The 12468-nt window shown below is 33.3% G+C and overlaps 1 long non-coding RNA gene across 1 annotated transcript; it reads left to right on the forward strand.

Annotated features, from left to right (window-relative positions):
- Positions 1 to 11832, forward strand: LOC143235315 (uncharacterized). The gene is made up of 5 exons (XR_013019023.1): positions 1 to 114; positions 2383 to 2473; positions 10192 to 10243; positions 11216 to 11320; positions 11791 to 11832. It is a non-coding gene; the product is annotated as an uncharacterized LOC143235315 (long non-coding RNA).
- Positions 11833 to 12468: the final 636 nt, after the last annotated feature.

The following is a 12468-nucleotide window of genomic DNA, read 5'->3' on the forward strand; positions in this document are numbered from 1 at the left end:
CTTCTAGAAAGAGAGCAGCATGAGCTCCTTGTGTGTGTGCGTTTTCTCATAGCAAAGCCACATCTGACTGTCTGTTTACCAGTCAAAACACTGCAGCAATAAAGGCCATTTTCGGTAGGCTAGTCCATGATTTAAGCAACTTTCTCCAAATGTTCTAAATATTTATCAACTTCATTTTCATTAACTTGTGGAATCTTAATATGCCGACTGAATTCAGAGTTCTCATTTTGCCTTTGTCAACTGAAGTTGAGTCTAAAATCTATTTCTTTTGGCCTATTTTATTTCCTGGCTTTGGTATAGTCTTGTTCAGCCTCGAGATATTTACTTTCCATTACGAAACGGGTTACTTCTTTCTGGGCTTTTTCTTGTCTTAATTAATGCGGACTTTTCTAAGCTCGCCTCACACCCTTTTTATTTACTGTTCTATGTTTAAAAAACAACAAAGTTTAAGAATTTATTTGCCAACAGTAATAAAAGTGTTGATTTACTAAAACACAGCCGAGACAGATCATTTTCTGAAGGTCAGTTTTATAAGTTTCCCATTGGTACAGCGGCCAGTTTACGAATTTACAACGCTAATCCCAGGGATTCGATTCCTCTCGGTTGACTCAGCGGATAGCCCAATGTGGCTTTGCTATAAGAAAACACTTAAGAACAGTGAAACTTTTGAGGACGTAAGTCTTGTAATATTTACTGTTAATATGAAACTTTGGTAAACATATACATAATAAATAAAAAATTATAGCATGAACACTATAAGCTGAACGAAATGGTTATAAGGTCAGTCTTCGTGATCGAACCCATGCTGAAAGAGTTAATGATATCATAATTATAGATGATTTAATTTCAGGCATATAGATCGGGAAAGACTAGAATCAATCCGTTAGGGACACAGGTTTTTTGAAAACTGTTCAAGACACTTTTATTCATAAATTAATCTAGGAACCTTCTAGAAACAATGCTACATTGGAGCCACATATTATTTTTAAACTTTAATGTATGGGCTTGTTATAAGAGTGACAGTCAACCCCTTAACGTGTATGGTGTGTTGAAGAATACTTTTGAATGGCAACTTCCTCCCTGATGGTATATTGGCTTTAATGTTGAGTTCAAGCACAACTATTGTGTTGTTTAGTTAACATGATTATATAAATGATTACCTTTTGAAACAACATATTTTTGACATTACAGTGGTTTGACAGATTCTATGTAAACAAAAGAAGTCTAATTTCAGTTTCTAAGTTCTTGGTCTACTCTTTTATCCAATGCTTAGTGGGATTGACCACGACTTTGTGATGCTCCCTACAGCTGAAAGGACAAGCATGTTTGGTAGGATGGTGATTTGAACTCGCAACTGAATTAAACAAGCGTGTACGAATGCTTTAAGTGAAATGAGAATTATTTGAAGCTTTATAAACAATTGTGATACACAACATTGAACCAAGATTTTGTCATATGTGTGGGTTTACATTCATTTGACTTGTTTGGAATATGTTATTCTTAAAATGATTGAATATTGTTTTGTCCATTTATTGTTCAAATTCATCACCAACTACAGAGTATTCAGTCCCATGAACCTGACAATCCATAATAATAGAAAAAAAGTGAGGAAGGATCATTAAATATATAAGAAAACAGGTTTCTACTTTAAAAAAATCTACGAAAGTATCTTCTGAAGTTTGCATTCAAGCTGAATAATAATCGGTTACTGCACAAGCAATATATATATAATATATCAAAATCAGCTGTTACTAACACATGAAAAATGACGAAACCTGAATGATTTAATACCTTGAATAATTTTAATATTCGAATGGTGAGGCTGTGCTACTTCAGGTAGTTTATGAAAATGTTCGTTTCTGATAAATTATCAAGTGTAAGTTAAATAATTCTGAAATGTTTATGCAATATATGATGAGATACTTGTTCTTATTCTGATAGACATTTTAACAATGTTAAATACACACAAAAATACAGCACACAGAATGTACACTTACAATTCAAGACTGTTTGTTTAGAATTAGGCACCAAGCTACACCATGGTCATTACGGGTATCGAAAATTCGGTTTCTCGTGCTGTGGATTCCATGACATGTCACTGTAATGGTAGAGAATTCAAGATAAAGAATTTCAGTTTTGTATCAGAAACAATCTTAAAAAGACCTTAGTGTATTGATATTAACCTATACAATTCGTCAAAGTATACGTGTGTTGTCAAATGATACCCCACACACACACACCAAGTTAACCTGAGTAAACCGAGAAAGTTCTCACTCTATATTAAATAATGTAGTAACTGAGTAGTGTATGAAGAATTTCTAGACAAAACGATGTTAAAAAACCTTAGACAAATTTTTGATCTGATGTAAATTCTTTATGCAGAAACAATCACCGAGCTTCGAAAGCGAAAGTGGATCAGACTTGGCCAGTTGAGGGATTTTACCATTATGCTAGGCCAGGATCTGTACAGAATGTGAGTAGTATTTATTAATTTTATATGTTAGCCTCTAACAATAAAGGATGATCTCGAACTAGAATAAAACAATTATCTTAATATAGAGAGGTTGAATACATCACAATATTGTTACAGTCAAATAATGTCTGATGGTCAAACATAGTTCCTATTGGAAAAATTTCTATTGTAAGACAGTTGTGTAAAGAATACACCACTACTCGTTGTCTGCTTTCCTTAATCAATCTCAGTGTATAAGGATGATAATTCTCCATCAGTCTGATCTATGGATGATTTGACTGTTATGTCATTGTTTGTCTCCAGATGTTTTAGATATGCAATGATTGAATGGATTTATTGTGAAATAGCGTGTATATATGTGGCTTCTGGCACTTTTGAGATGGGCATACTCTTTTATTATGTTACATTCTGATGAAGATGCATTTTGTTACTGACTGACATCCATGTTGATGTTTTCTCATCTGTTGCAAGATGCTGCACTTTCTGTACCATGGGTGAGGGGTATAACTTTTTTCAGGTCTCTTTTTGGATGGTTTTGACGTTCCAAGTTGATCTGTACATGTATTCCTTTGTTTTCCAATGTCAAAATTGTGTGTAGAAAAGGGGTGTTAAATAACCTTTCTAAAAGTGACCATTTTTTGGTAGGATTGTAGTTCCTATGACACCAAACAAGTTATAAATGTCCTTCACTTACATTCCTTTCAAATACTACTTATATCTGCTGTGGTTATTGCAATATTTCTTGAAGTGATTATTCAGAATTCTCTCAGTAAAATGCACTCAACCCTCTTAAAACTCTAAATTTTTGTTTATAATGTACTAAATCCTCAGTTTACTCATATGTTTGGTTTATAGTGTACCCAACTTTATGCAACTAATGGATTTGATGACCCCCATTGGTAACTCTCAGATTAATTGTATAATCTCTGCATTTTAGATTTATGGAAACGATTTTTTTCTGGTTGTGTGTAGAAATGACCATGCTCTTAATTTCACCTGAAAAGATGATCAGAAAAATTTTAAAACAAAAATATTATTTGTCTTAATTCAAGGCTTTTTCTGATGTGTATGAGTTTGTGTTCCCAAATGCATTTGAAAATGTTGCAAGATAAGTAAATGTCCTGAATAAAAAACAAATGTATTTTCTTCTATAAGATTACACACACAGATGCTGACTTTCACACACATGCAGTTATATCTAATATTTTATTGTTCACCCACAAAATTAGGTTTATGATAAAGTTTATTTGGAATTTATGGAAGCAATTGGTGTATCACAATAGTTTATAAAAGACATCAGTATACTTTGCTCACTGTTTTCCAATTTAAATCTTGTAAATTAGGTTTATGATAAAGTTTATTTGGAATTTATGGAAGCAATTGGTGTATCACAATAGTTTAAAAACAACATCAGTATACTTTGCTAACCGTTTTCCAATTTAAATCTTGTAAATTAGATGGACTTTCCAAGTTAATTCACTGGGATCATATAAATTATTTTTATAAATGTGACTCGACTATTAAATTTCATATAAACATATATGAATAATTAAGTTCCAAAGTGCATTATATCACAATAGCAATGAATCAGTTCGTGGTGAATACATTATTTTAATTACATTATCCTCTGTATATTTTTCTCATTGCAACAGTGAACATATTACTAAAATTTGGAAATTTCTTAATAAACCACATACATACACAAACAGAAGTTATATAAAAGAAAACAAATCCAATATGTAAGTGGTACATATATACTGAACTATGATTAGCACTATATAGCAGAAACAAATGAATAAGGGGACTTTCAATTTCATATTACTTATTGGTGAAAACATTATTACACCCAGAGTAACTCTGCTGTAAGAAGTAAAATCTAACACTGATAATTGTTCATTCTGTTTAACTGCACTGGAAACAATATTCCACAGCCATCATAACCTGTCACTAATTTATATGAGCTTGTTCATAAATTATTTGAAAAAAAATCTCAGAACAAATATTTTTTGTGTTTTAAATTGATGTGCAAGAGCTGTTATCTTTCTTTGTCTGTTTGTATAAAGAAAATATAAACTATTATATATGTCATTGACAGTTTATTACTAGTTTCATTTATAACATACACAAACGAAAAAATATTTAAAAAACTGTATGATGCTCTCACCACTCTGTAAATAACGTTTTTCCATAAGTAAAAAAAGGATTTTATATAATAAAAAGAATATTGATCAGGGAATATATGTATATGATGTCATGGTAACAGGAGTGGAAAAGTGAAATACAAGGAAGATAATAATCACTTTAAAAAACATGTATTAATTCTATGTGGTGTTAAAATTTAGTTAAATATAAGTTTATGTTCTTGGATTTTGCAATGATACTTTTTTGTTGGGATCATGTTATAATACCAGTACACTCATGTCGCCAATCCCATTGTGATTTGGAAAGTTAAGGTGTTTGAGAACTGAGGGTTTAAGGGTGTCATTGCACACAAGTGAGAGATGTTTACATCTAGTAAAGCAAATAAATAAATAATTCACAATGATTTAAATTGGCCTTTTACATGAAAGGTAGAACTGGAGAGATTCGATAAGTTAGTGATATAATCGCATGGAAGACAATTAGCTCGCCAACACAGACCAGTTTTGTCAGTTTGTACAAGTGAAGGTGATTGATTCTGTCTGTAATTTGGAATATACTGGACAGTCTTTGAAATTCCTTTTACATTTGAAAGAAACTGAAAGTGGAGTGATAAAAATGTTGAGAGATGTGTTTTCTCTTGTCAGTAAAGTAATGTTGCATTGGACAGTTCGACTACTCTGACTAGTTGAAGGAAGGTATGTAAAGACTAAAGGATCTCTGTCACTATGTGGTTTGTCATTAGATCAGAGACAGCTTGCAATAAAGAATGTGGCAAGTTTAGCCTTTTTATTGGTATTGTTGAGATAATTCTCATGGGGTAATGTCAGAGTTTAGATATCTCAAATGTAAGAATTGACCCTTAAAGGTAGTGTTTGTACCAAGAAGGATAGAAAGAATTAAAATGTAAATAAAAAAGAGCTCTCAGTACATTTCTAATGTATGTTAGCAGCAAATGTAGATGTGGAAATGCCAGAAATGATGTCTAAAAAGATCTGTATATTTAAGAGGCTGAGAGAGAACAAAATGAGACCATCTTTTACAAACCTTTCAATGACAATCTCATTCTCTGTTTAAAGAAATTCAACACAAAGAGTATAGAAGAAATTAACAATTCTTGGTAACAGCTTTTAATATGTTTTACTTCTGTTCAACAGGAAGTGATGCTTAGAAGTAGTGGCAACTGTGTGTCTCAAGTTTGTTTAGGTTTTGTACCAGCTGTTTACTGTGTTTGAAATTTGTTGAAAATAACAAATGTTTAGTTTTGGTGTCAGCTGTTTAACTCCAAGATTGTACAACATGAACCAATGTTTAATCTTGAAAGAAACTGTTTGACATATTCATAGACATTTCAACAGGCAACTGGCAATGTTACATCACTTTTAATCTTGATGATAACACAATTTCTGACTTGTTCAACAGGAACTGATATAGAAATATATCATTTTTAATCCTGTTAACAGATGGATAGGGTTATTTAGTATGCTTCAACATAGTTTAACAGGAACTAACATAAGAATGCTAAGCTGTTGTTAACAAACAGTTACAGACACTATTATTTCTTTCAATATGACATACATACAGATTTATTTTGATCTCTCCTTTCATTAAACAACAATGATGTCAATACTGCTACAAAACCATTCTTTGTAATCTTTTTCCAATTGCTGATGTTGTGAAAATTGGATGATACCTCTTCTTACTAAACAATGAGAAAATAATTTTTATTGAAATATTGTGGAGCTGACCTGCTGGCAGCTGCTTGAATTCTGCAATTACTTACTGCCTCCATGCAGTTGTTAACAGATGGAAGACTAACGACTGCAGGACCAAGTTCCAAAAAAAGAGGTAAAAAAAGTCAGTTAACCTGGTCCAACTTTCACCATGGCACTCAAGCTAGAGGGCGCTGACCACAGCCATTCTCTCTCAAAACAATGGGTAGTTTCACTGTTCTGCTTACCATTGTCAACTCTCCAATAAAAGTGAAGGGGAACAGATAGATACGTAGGTCAACAGCAGTAAAAGAATGACTAGGTGCATGGAAATAGGGAAAAGAACCACTACTGAAGAGAGATAGGTTGTGATTTGAGAACATATTTTCAATGAAACAATCCCTCATGTACATATTGGTACTACCCCACAGGGGAGTGTCTGTTAAAATCTCCCAAAATGAAAAAGGGAGATGGCAACTGTTCTGTAACACCATCAAAGTGTGACTGATTGTCTCTCAAGAAGACAAGAGAACAAACAATGATGGTATTCCACTTACAGTTGGTTGTTGGTATGTATATATGCATACATGTGTATATATTGGTCTACATGCCCTATCCACAATCTTGTGGTTACAAATGAGTTATAGAATCTGTCCAGTTGAGGGTGAGAAAATATATAGTTCACTATAGTTACATTTATACATGACTAACGCTTCCACCTAATGATCCATTTTTCACACATACTACTTTAATTTCCAATTTTTTGTGCAAAGAGCATACCTGTTCCAGAAATACCCCATTATGTGCTTTATTCATCTCAGAGTGCACCTGTTCATTCTGGATAGTTAGTTATTCTGCAGTGCTTCTTAACTGACCCTTTTACCTTTACAGAGTGGAGATAATACTATACCAGAAATTATTTTTTAACACCAAAATATAATTTCCCACAGGTAATTCACACCCACCCTCCTCATAGCTGGTGTTATATAATCACTAATATAATCAAAAGTATTATATGAATTATTATATGAATTTTTGTCTTTGCAGAATATTGCTATTGAGATTCTGATAACCTTAAGTCAATCATTTGAAATATTTTATGAAATGATCCTAGAAATAAAGACAAAAATAAGAAAGAAAAAAAGAGCTGTTTCAAAACAACAACAACGAACTTAGAGACATTTTATGAGCCGTTATGGCGAGGCTAAAATTTATACTTTTCTCTGAAGTTGGCTTTCCAGTTTCCGTAATAGCTTTATATCTTGTTGAACAACGTGATCAAATTTAATAGGTCAAGGTTTATAACTATTGTTGTTCAAGGGGGATGGGGGACTATACAATTTCCAACAAGATAATATACACCTCTCCTCCCATATAGTGAATACGGTGTTAAAATAGGCTCTCAATAGTGGGAATGATTTTCAATAACTTCTCGTCATGCCGTCTCAAACGCATGTGTGTGTGATTAACGTGGTGAACCCCAAACCACGTGTAAAGTTACCTGCATTTAGAAAACTGATTACCTTTACTGTGACCATTTTTGAACGTATTATACGAATATTATTCTCTTTCAACATAACTCCAGTTACGACAGAAAGTGTTCGTACACCCTTCGTCCCGAGTAGTTTTTTGCTCATAACTTAAAAAGTATCACAATAAGTCTAATAGAAGTATAATATATTACAAATATTTTACTAACACACACCTACATAAATTATTATGTGAATTAAACCACAAATAAACTGATTGAGATGTGCAAGAAAGCATGTAGATAATTCCTTTACCTATTGGAAGAGTATTCTTTGGTCAGACGAGACTAACATCGAACTTTTCCGCCACAATGATGTTCGCTATATTTTCCGTAAGAAGGGAGCACGAAATCTTCCAAAGAACACCGTCCCTACACTTAAACACGGGGATCATGCTATGGGGTTTCTTCAGCTCTTCTGGTGTAGGCAGCCGTCACCGCGCCAACGGAATCATGAAAAAGAGAAGAGTACGTTGAAAAATTAGCCACTTATATCAAGAATGATGCTCGGAACTTGCGGCTTGGGCGTCGTTGGATCTTCCAGCACGACAATGGCCCTAAGCACACATCGAAATATGTGCAATCCTAGTTGCAGAGGAACCATACAAGCGTTCTGGTATGGCCATCGCAGTCACCCGATCTCAACCCAATTGAAAACGTTTGGCATGAGTTCAAGACCAGGGTTCATCAGCGTCATCCGAAAAACTTGCAAGAATTGGAGGCCTTCTGTAAAGAAGAATGGAAGAAAATACTAGTCGTACTGTCAAACAGTCATGGAGGGCTATGAGGAGTGATTGCGCCAAGTAATTCACCTGAAAGGCTGCACATCTGACCATTAAAGTAGACGCATGAACACTTTCTGCCCCTCCTATGTTTCGTTATTTGTTTATAAACAGTTTATTTGTCGCTCAATTTACATAAAATTTATGTAGATGTGTGTTAGTATAATATTTATAATATAATCTTGAAACTTTTAAGTTATGAGTAAAAACTACTCTGGACACAGGGTACGGAACACTTTCTATCGTAACTGTAATATTTTATAATATTTATTAAAAATCAAAACACAAAATATATCAAAACCAGCATTTTAAGTCTCATAACTAAAATGTATATTTTTTAAAAGTAAAATATGTCTATTCATTACGAACTTTACAGCATGTAAGTAACTGAGGAATTATAATTTTTCAAACCAAAATCAAGGAACATTATTATCACGAGAAGGAAAATCGTAAACGCAGACAAGAAATTACGAACTCGTGTCTAAAGTTTAAACTTTAAAAATCTTTATAACAATTTAATAATAAATTCACATTGTGCTAAACGAAGTATAATAATAAGGAGTGGAGCAACGGCAATAATTATAAACTTTTCTAATGTGCTTAAAGAAACTTACTATTGTTGCTGAGGCTCCACGAGCAAACTGTGCTTAAGTGACAACAATTGCAAACGTTTCTAATAATGTACTTAAAGAAACTCACCATTGTTACCGAGACTCCACCAGTAAACAGTGCTTAAATGACAATATTTATAATAATGTGTTTAAAGAAACTTACCATTGTTGCTAAGGCTCCACCAGTAAACAGTGCTCAAATGCCAACAATTACAAACGTTTCTCGTAATGTGCTTAAAGAAACTTACCATTGTTACTGAGGCTTTACCAGTAAACAGTGCTTAAATGACAACATTTATAATAATGTGCTTAAAGAAACTTACCATTGTTGCTGAGGTTCCACTAGTAAACAGAAATTGTAAGAACTTACGAATTAAAGGAAATAAATACTAATAATAATTAAATCATCAATATATCTATAAGTTAAAGGGAATACTTTTAAATTGAGTAGAAAAACTTTGCACTTATACATACCTGAAACGGTATATTGCATTATTTGAATTTGATATATGGTATTTTTTAATGTTTGTGCAAATCTTGAAACCTAACGAACAACAGCACTGTCAAAGTTATTCGTTAACTGTGTACTGGCCAATTAACCGTCGTTTCGTTGAATGTAGCCAGCAGTAAGATTTTTATTTGATGTAGATAAGAGTTGCAACAAAACTAGCAATATAATTCAACAATAATAATTTCCATTATTTAAGTGTTTATTCGTTTTTATGTTTGAAAACTTAGCTTAATGCATAATAAAATTTCTCACCTGTTCTATTCGAAAAATTACCTCTCCCCATAAAAAAAGAAATAGATTAGGTACCGTGAATTCTATACTTTTGAATTCGTGTGACATTATTTAACATGTGTTATTATTTTTGTAATAATTTCTTAATTATTTATTATTTACATGCTTGTTAATTGTTAATCGTTGTCATTTTGTTATTTTCAGTTGGATGCGTTGTCCCACTCAAGCACTTTATTGGAATGGAGAGCTCAGCAAAGTATGTTGGTTAAATATTTTCGTTGTATGAAGTTATTATTACGAAACTGAAGCACCCGCTTCAAAGACGCCCGCAGAAATTTATCCAGGGTGCGGTGATATTGTGAAATGAATAGAAACTCATGTAAATATGCTGAATGAAGAAAGAAAGAATTGTGTTTCTAATGTTCCAGGGAGGAAATGCCCTTCTTGACCCCTCCACTGCAGACGCCACTGACATGCCCTACCTCAAGCCCATTATATCATGATTTATGTTATTCACGTGTTGCAAATACTATTATACTCTACATTTCTGGATATTACAGAAATTCAGATCTTTGATTTTACAAAGTACAGAGATCTTGATTTTAGTCGCCAGAGTGTACAGATTTTAAATTTAGTTTCCGGAATGTATAGGATAAGAGTTTGACGTGTGTATATGTTCAATAATATGAACAGGTGGTGAGGGAGCTCGACTCGTAATATGAGGGTCGCGGGTTCGAATCCCCGTCACATCAAACATGCCTGCCATTTTAGCCATAGAGCGTTATAAATTGATGTTCAATCCCACCATTCGTTGGTAAAAGAGTAACCCAAGACTTGGCTGTGGGTGGTGATGACTAGTTGCCATCTCTCTAGTCTTACACTGCTGAATTAGGGATGACTAGCGCAGAAAGCCCTCGTGTAGCGTTGCGAAAATATCAAAACCAAGCAAACCTGCTTTAATAAATATAGTTTCTTTTGCTTCCCTCCCCCACTGTGACTGAAATAAGAGACGAGGCATGTACATTAAATTTGTCTGTTTTTGTACTTTCTTATTATTTCTATTAATTAAAAATAATAAAAAAACTTCATTTTGCATTCTTACACTATTGACACTACCGTATCTGCTCGCGCCCGACAGTATGCGAAACGTTGGACTAGATTATAAAAATCGCAAAACGATAAGAATTTGAAAATATAGAGCTATCAAAGACACTGTTCTTTTATCTAGGCGATTGCGGAACGCAATTAGAACAACTGAGGCGAAACCGTGCGGAGGAAATACAAGAACCGGATTCGAAGCTGACAACAACGCACAAAGAAGAGACCGAAACGTGTAAGTTTTCTTCGAAATAGTCACATTAAAGTCATTCTCAGTATAAGATAAATCTAATGTCTGTTACGAACATTTAGATGGATAGAACATTTAGATTTTGAGTTTATAGTATATTTTAGGAGAGTTAGAGCTAACAAAATGAAACAAAAGATCGCACAATGGATTATCTCTTCTCTGCCCACTGACTCACAATCTGTGAGCCGCTGATTCAAATCTAAATCATCGAACATGCTTGTTCTTTCAACTGTGTGTTCGATATAAAGAGACAATCAATTGCACTATCCGTTGGTTAAAGAATTATCCAAGAATTAGTTGTGGTTAGTATAGATCTATTTGCTTCTTCTGTTTTCGTTACTATAAATCTTGTAAGCTTAATATCTTAGAGTAAATGGAATTACAGATACTTTAAGGCACTATATTTCAGTTGAAGTAAAATGTGTGTCAACAGCAACAACTATTATTTATTTTAGTGGACTTTAACCACCATGAAGAATTTAGAAAATTACGAGCTGCGTATGACAAAGAGGTGAGTTTAATAACACTTTCAAAGTTACTGATTTCTCGTTACCAATCAAAATGAAATTCTTAAACATATTCGTTTTCTTAAATTTTCTTTTGATACTTCACTGGTCGAACACAACAGATGTTAATCTAAAAAACATTTGTAGAACACCAGTTTGAGTATATAGGCTTAATTTAACGAAGTTGGTTTCATTATTTACGCTTAAGATCATGAAGTAGGTTTGATAGATGTAACTTGTGTCTGTTCTTCGTTTTTAATTCCCGTCACACCAAACATCCTCTCTCTTTCAACCATGTGAGCGTTATAATGTTACGGTTAATGTCACTATTCGTTGTTAAAAGAGTAGCTCAAGAGTTGTCGGTGGACAATGATGACTAGCAGCCTTCCCTCTTGTCTTACACTGCTATATTAAGGACGTAATCGTCACAGATAGCCCTCGTGTAGCTTTGCACAAAATTCAAAACCAATCAAAACCATTATTAATTTATTCAATTTAATTCATTTTTGTAAAATTTTGTTGTTTTTTTCGGTATATGATTTAATCGTTCGAACAAATGAAAAAAGTTTTTTACTTGGACACCACAATTACGTCTTCACTTTCAAACACTTAAATTTATATAGAAGG

The sequence above is a fragment of the Tachypleus tridentatus genome, chromosome 12 (genome assembly GCF_004210375.1).
Source record: "Tachypleus tridentatus isolate NWPU-2018 chromosome 12, ASM421037v1, whole genome shotgun sequence".
Lineage (NCBI taxonomy): Eukaryota > Metazoa > Arthropoda > Merostomata > Xiphosura > Limulidae > Tachypleus > Tachypleus tridentatus.